The sequence below is a fragment of the Mastomys coucha genome, unplaced genomic scaffold, assembly GCF_008632895.1.
Source record: "Mastomys coucha isolate ucsf_1 unplaced genomic scaffold, UCSF_Mcou_1 pScaffold6, whole genome shotgun sequence".
NCBI lineage: Eukaryota > Metazoa > Chordata > Mammalia > Rodentia > Muridae > Mastomys > Mastomys coucha.
Window position 1 is genome coordinate 31,695,098 of NW_022196912.1, and position 6,600 is coordinate 31,701,697.

The 6,600-nt window shown below is 39.8% G+C and overlaps 1 pseudogene; it reads right to left on the reverse strand.

The window, feature by feature from the left end:
* Nucleotides 1-398: 398 nt before the first annotated feature.
* Nucleotides 399-1,702, reverse strand: LOC116080538 (annotated as a pseudogene).
* Nucleotides 1,703-6,600: the final 4,898 nt, after the last annotated feature.

The following is a 6,600-nucleotide window of genomic DNA, read 5'->3' on the forward strand; positions in this document are numbered from 1 at the left end:
CTCTACTTTCAGATCATTTTCTTTCCTCCCAAGTATTGTGTAGGTGGCCATCACTGCTCTTGTGTTTAGGACTATAATGATTATGCCATATACAGTAGCCAGAGTGTTCTCCATTTGGCTCTATTCTCTCTTCTATAATGTCCTCTGGATACTTTAGTGGGTAATCTTGATATCCTATTTAGGACCAGGCACTCAGTAGTCACTTATTCTTAGTTCTACGGTAATCTGTGAATCACTACATTAATCACTTGGGGATTATTTCCTGCCCTAAGTACTTATTTTTTTTCTCTCCCAGGCTTTGGTGAGGTGAGGTGTTTCACTTCAACTTTACCTGCTCTTCTGCCATGGTGTTCTGTTTTTCCATAGGCCCAGAAGGAAGGGAGCCAACCAATCGTGGACTAAAACCATTGAAAACATGAGACACCTTTTGTCACAAGGCCCAACTAGGTCATATTCACTTTAGTAATTGTACCATTGGTGATCACACCCAGGGTTGTATATAATGGGGATGATGGATTCTTTTACCCACCGAGTATATGCAGGCAAAAGGTAGCTTTGAGCTCAGGATTTGGGACATGGACTTTTTGGAAATGTAGACCCATTGGCCTAATGAACATTTAATATTTAGGTGGCTTTCTTGTAAAGCCATTGCCAACAAAGCAGACTTTACTAACCATTTTCTTTCACAACTTTTTTCCCCTTTTCCTGTTCAAATAACTTTCTTTCTTTTTTAAAAGTATTTTATTTTATGTGTATGGGTTTATGTGTTTAAAATTTTATTTTAATATTTATTTATTTAATGTATATGAGCATACTATATCTGTCCTCAAACACACCAGAAGAGGAGCCACCATGTGGTTGCTAGGAATTGAACTCAGGACCTTTGAAAGAGCAGTCAGTGTTCTTAACCTCTGAGATATCTCTCCAGCTCTCAAATAACTTCCAATACTTCTGTTTCTCCTTGGCCAGGAACTTTGGGTAGAGGGACCTCCTGCCAAATGTTTGCAGCCTTTTTGTTTCTGCTTAACCATGTTGGAAAGTACTTTTGCTCTTGACTGTGCCTCTCTGCCCAGCACATAGGCAGAGACTGCACCCTGTGGAGTCTTTTCATCATCCTTCTGCTTCTTGGGGAAAGTATGCCCAAATTACCAACAATCCTGAAAATGATGGGTGCATAAATGCGGTCTTGCTGGTTTGTCAGTGACTTCATACAAGTCATTTCACTCACTACTGAAGACTACACACCGTCAGGAAAGTCCTTTCTAAACTACCAAGCAGCCCTACCCTATGTGCAGTCATCAAGAAGTATTTATTAAATTGTAAAGGAAAATAAAACACTGCCCAATTTAAAAAAAGAAAAGAAAAGAAAGCATGAGACAGAACAATCTATCAAATTGTTTATGGTTTTCTCATGATGATTGTCCACCACAGGCTCATGTATTTGAGCCCCTGGGCCCCAGTTGGTGATGCTGTTTGGATAATGTTATGGAACCTTTAGCTAGGGTAGCCTTACTGGAGGAATGATATCAGTAGGGGTAGTCTTTGGGAGCTTATAGGATTGACCAACTTTCACTTTACTATCTGCCACATATTTGACATGGAAGTTGGTATTGAAAATCTCAGCTTCCTGCTCTGGTTGCCACCATCCTGTCTCCCCTGATGAGGTTCGCCTGTAGGCATGTCTCTGTGGTAGTTTTCTCATGTTAATTGACATGAGAAGATCATGCTAAAAGTAGGTACCATCATTCCCTGGACATACATTCTCTTTCTGTTGTTTCTCAGTCTGTCTCTCTGTCTCTGTCACTCTGTTTCTCTCTCTGTTTCTCTTTCTGCCTCTCTCTCTGTCTCTCCATCTCTTCATCTCTCTTTCCCTGTCTCTCTCTTTCTCTGCTTCTAGGAGCCTAGGAATAAGTTATCTGAATACAGGCATATAAGCATTCATTCTCTTTCTACTTTCGATTGTGGATTTAAGTTCTTGCCCCCTGACTTTCCCACAGAGATAGACTGATAGGTGAAATTGTGAGCTTAGTAAGTCTTTCTTAAGTAAGGTGCTTTTGTTGTGGCAGTTTATCAAAGCACCAGGAGATAAAAGTAAGACAAAAAGTAACAGGGATAACCATTTAGGTGGGAAAAAATCCTCTTGTTGGGGCCTAGAGGTATGTGCTTAATAAAATGATATGATATTGTTAGACCACACTTTCTTAAATATCTAAATTTAGGCAATTTAATTGTTTTAAGATTTTAGTATATAAATAGCATTGTAATTGGCACACTTCTATAAGATTTATTCACCTCCATTTCTGAATACTATTTTGGAGTTTGTCTTCTGATGCATCACCACTTTGTTGCAGAAACTACAACAGCTCCCAGCTCTCATGGGCCTGCTCCACTGCTGTTTAGAGAGCTCTGTTTCTCTTTGCCTTCGTTTTGGGTTAAAGGAAGTTCTTCACAAAGACACTAGGGCAAGAGTTTCAGGGTATTGAGTGGACTGCAAAACAGGACTAATGACATTTTCTGCCATGGGAGACCTTGATACAGGAAATAGTAGTCTTTGTTTGTGGCTTGGGTGGGTAAAGCAAAGAGGGTCAAGCATGTCTTAAATACTGTTCCTTCTTTTGCTCCCTATGGCTTTCTGTGCTGGGCTTTATAGGATTACAGTTGAGTTCATAGCTCAAACTCAGCCAGAAACAATCCTGCCTGTATCCCCTTGAGCCACAGTGTTGTCTCAAAGTCAAGAGTGGGGGCAGCAACTCTCCCGGCTGTTAGCAGCTCTGACTTTGAGTGGATGGCCTGTGAAATGTTCGGGAAGACCTGAAACTCTCCTCCCAGGGTGAATATCACCTTCTTCCTTTGGATTTTATATAGAACCTGATCCTTTTTGCCCAAATGGAGCCAAATAAACAGGAGTCTCAGAGGAGCCCGATGGCTCAGCTGTGTGAGTCCCACAGTGAGGTCTGGTTTTGATGTATTGCTGAAGGATACGATCATGGTTAGAGAGCTAGATCGCTTTTGCCAGTTTGAAAGAGAGGTCATGTTTTTAATTTAACTTAATTTCCTACACCAAAGAAAATGTTCAATAGGATATTCGACTTTTGCACCTTTAATGAGACCAGATGCTCTGGGGCCTGCAGCAATGAAGAGAAAACAGATTTTCTCGTTTACACTTCTATTTCGTGCATTTTCTAAATTGGGCACGTGCAGTTCCTAAAGGATGCTGCTCTAATTTGGCAATGCTCTTTCTCCTTCTCTGTCTGTTCTCTCTTCCTTCACTCTTTCCTTCAGTCCCTGTTTCCGTCTCCCCTTCCTCATTTTCTTCCCCTTCACTTCTCACCTTCAGAGTGTTAGCATCTTTTTATTCTTTAAAAGCTTCACTATACATACAATGCATCTTAATCATATCCATCCCCCTTAGCGCTCTTTGATGGTACTTTTACAAGCCAATCAGTGTGCTTGGAGATTTACAATCACATATTTAATTTCCCTTTTTAGCTGATATAATATTTGGTGAGATGAAGAAGTTTAATACATATTGTTCTGTAAAATGATACACCAAAGCACATAATGATTATAACTCTGATATCAAAAATAGGTTTCCTGGGTTCAAGTCTAGGTTTTGGATATTCAAGTGGAGTGATCTGGAAAAGGTTTCTGAACTTTTTGATTAACGATTTTTGTTGGTTGTTTTTTGAAGTTTTAATTGTAGTTCTAGTGATGACCATATGCAAACAAAGGAGAATAGTGAGGTATCCTTTATGAAAAAATAAATTCCTTGTTGCTGAGCTTGTATGAATATGTGCACTCTCAAATTCTTGTTTTGAAGTTTTCATCATAAAATGACTACTAGAGGGTAAGGTCTGGATTTTTCTCTCCAGTGACTGTCTAAGGCAGGACCGGCTAGGAGCACACAGGGCACAGGATCGGTGAAGCAGCTGGGGCAGGGTCCTTCCAGACTCCATCTGTATCCAGGAGCTGGGGCTGTTCTACAGCCCTCTGTGCATGGTTCCTGCCAGGGGAGAGCTGGTCTCCCAGGAATGCTGACACAGGTTTACAGGCCCAGAGGAGGAATAAGCTTAATCCAGAGACAGCAAGACCAACTAACACCAGAGATAACCAGATGGTGAGAGGCAAGTGAAAGAAACTTACCATCAGAAATCAAGGCTACATGGCATCATCAGAACCCAGTTCTCCCACAACAGCAAATCTTGTATACCCCAATACACCAGAAAAGCAAGATTTGGATTTAAAATCACATCTCATGATGCTGATAGAGGACTTTAAGAAGGACATAAAAACTCTCTTAAAAGAAATACAGGAGAACACAGGTAATCAGGTAGAAACACTTGAAGAGGAAACACAAAAATCCCTTAAAGAATTACAGGAAAACAACCAAACAGGTAGAGGTATTGAACAAAACCATCCAGGATCTAAAAATGGAAGTAGAAACAATAAAAAAAAATCACAAAGGGAGACAACTCTGGAGATAAAAAATCTAGGAAAGAGGTCAGGAATCATATAGATACAAGCATCACAAACAGAATACAAGAGATAGAAGAGAGAATCTCAGGGGCAGAAGACACCATAGAAAACATTAAGACAACAGTAAAAGAAAATGCAAAATGCAAAAAGTTCCTACCCCAAAATCTCTAGAAAATCCAGTATACAATAAGAAGACCAAACATAAAGATAATCGGTATAGAAGAGATTGAAGATTCCCAACTTAAAGGACCAGTAAATATCTTCAACAAAATTATAGAAGAAAACTTCCCTAACCTGAAGGAAGAGATGCCCATGAACATACAAGAAGCCTACACAACTCCAAATAGATTGAACCAGAAAATAAATTCCTCCTGCCACATAATAATCAAAACACCAAATGCACAAAACAAAGAAAGAATATTAAAAGCAGTGAGGGAAAAAGGTCAAGTAACAAAAAGGTAGACCTATCAGAATTATACCAGACTTCTCACCAGAGACTATGAAAGCAAGAAGATCCTGGGCAGATGTCATACAGACCCTACAAGAAAACAAATGCCAGCACAGGCTACTATACCCAGCAAAACTCTCAATTACCATAGATGGAGAAACCAATGTATTCCATGACAAAACCAACTTTATATAATATCTTCCTACAAATCCAGCCCTACAAAGGATAATAAATGGAAAACTCCAACAAAAGGAGGGAACTATACTCTAGAAATAGAAAGAAAATAATCTTCTTTAAAAAAATAAAAGAAAATAGCCACATAAACATAATTCCACATCTAACAACAAAAATAACAGGAAGCAACAATCACCTTTCCTTACTATCTCTTAATATCAATGGAATCAATTCCACAATAAGAAGTAATAGACTAACAGACTGGATACATAAACAGGACCCAACATTTTGCTGCATAGAGGAGACCCATCTCAGTGATAAAGACAGATACTACCTCAGAGTAAAAGGTTGGAAAACAATTTCTCCAAGAAAATGGTCCCAAGAAACAAGCTGGAGTTGCCATTCTAATATTGAATAAAATCGACTTTCAACTTAAAGTTATCAAAAAAGATAAGGTAGGACACTTCATACTCATCAAAGGTAAGATATACCAAGATGAAGTATCAATTCTGAACATTTACGCTCCAAATGCAAGGCTACCCACATTCTTAAAAGAAACTTTGCTAAAGCTTAAAGCACATGCCACACCCCACAAAATAATAGTGAGAGACTTCAACACCCCACCCTCAGCAATGGACAGATCATGGAATCAGAAACTAAACAGAGGCACAGTGAAACTAACAGAAGTTATGAACCAAATGGATTTAACAGATATCTATAGAACATTTTATTCTAAAAAAAGAATATGCTTTCTTCTCAGCACCTCATGGTACTTCTCCAAAAATGACTATATAATTGGTCACAAAACAGGCCTCAACAGATACAGATATGGGATTGAAATAATCCCATGCATCCTATCAGAATTCCATGGACTAAGGCTGGCCTTCAATAACAACAAAAACAATAGAAAGCCTACATACACATGGAAGCTGAAAAATACTGTACGCAATGATAACTTCGTCAAGGAAGAAATAAAGAAAGAAATTAAAAACTTTTTAGAATTTAATGAAAATGAAGCCACAACATATCCACATCAAAACAATCATCCATCATGATCAAGTGGCTTCATCCCAGGGATGCATGGATGGTTCCATATATGGAAATCCATCAACATAATTTGCTATATAAACAAAATCAGAGAACAAAACCACATGATCATTTCATTAGATGCTGATAAAGCATTTGATAAAATCTAACATTCCGAGTGAGAGCTGCCTTCCCCTCTCAGGTGAGTTCCTAAGCCGTTCCTAAGCCGGGTGCATCCACCTGGGAGGCAAAGGCTCCACAAGTCGCAGGGGAGCTGCCGGGCAGCAGGGACTGGATCCTCTCAGCTTCCAACTAACAGAGGTGGATCAGCGACCTTAGCCACCTCTCCCTTGCACGTGGAGAGTCTGCCCCCAGAGACCCGCCAGACCGGAGTCTCCAGTGAGAGCTGCCATCCCCTCTCTGGTGAGTTCCTAAGCCGGGAGCAGCCACCTGGGAGGCAAAGGCCCCATGAGTCG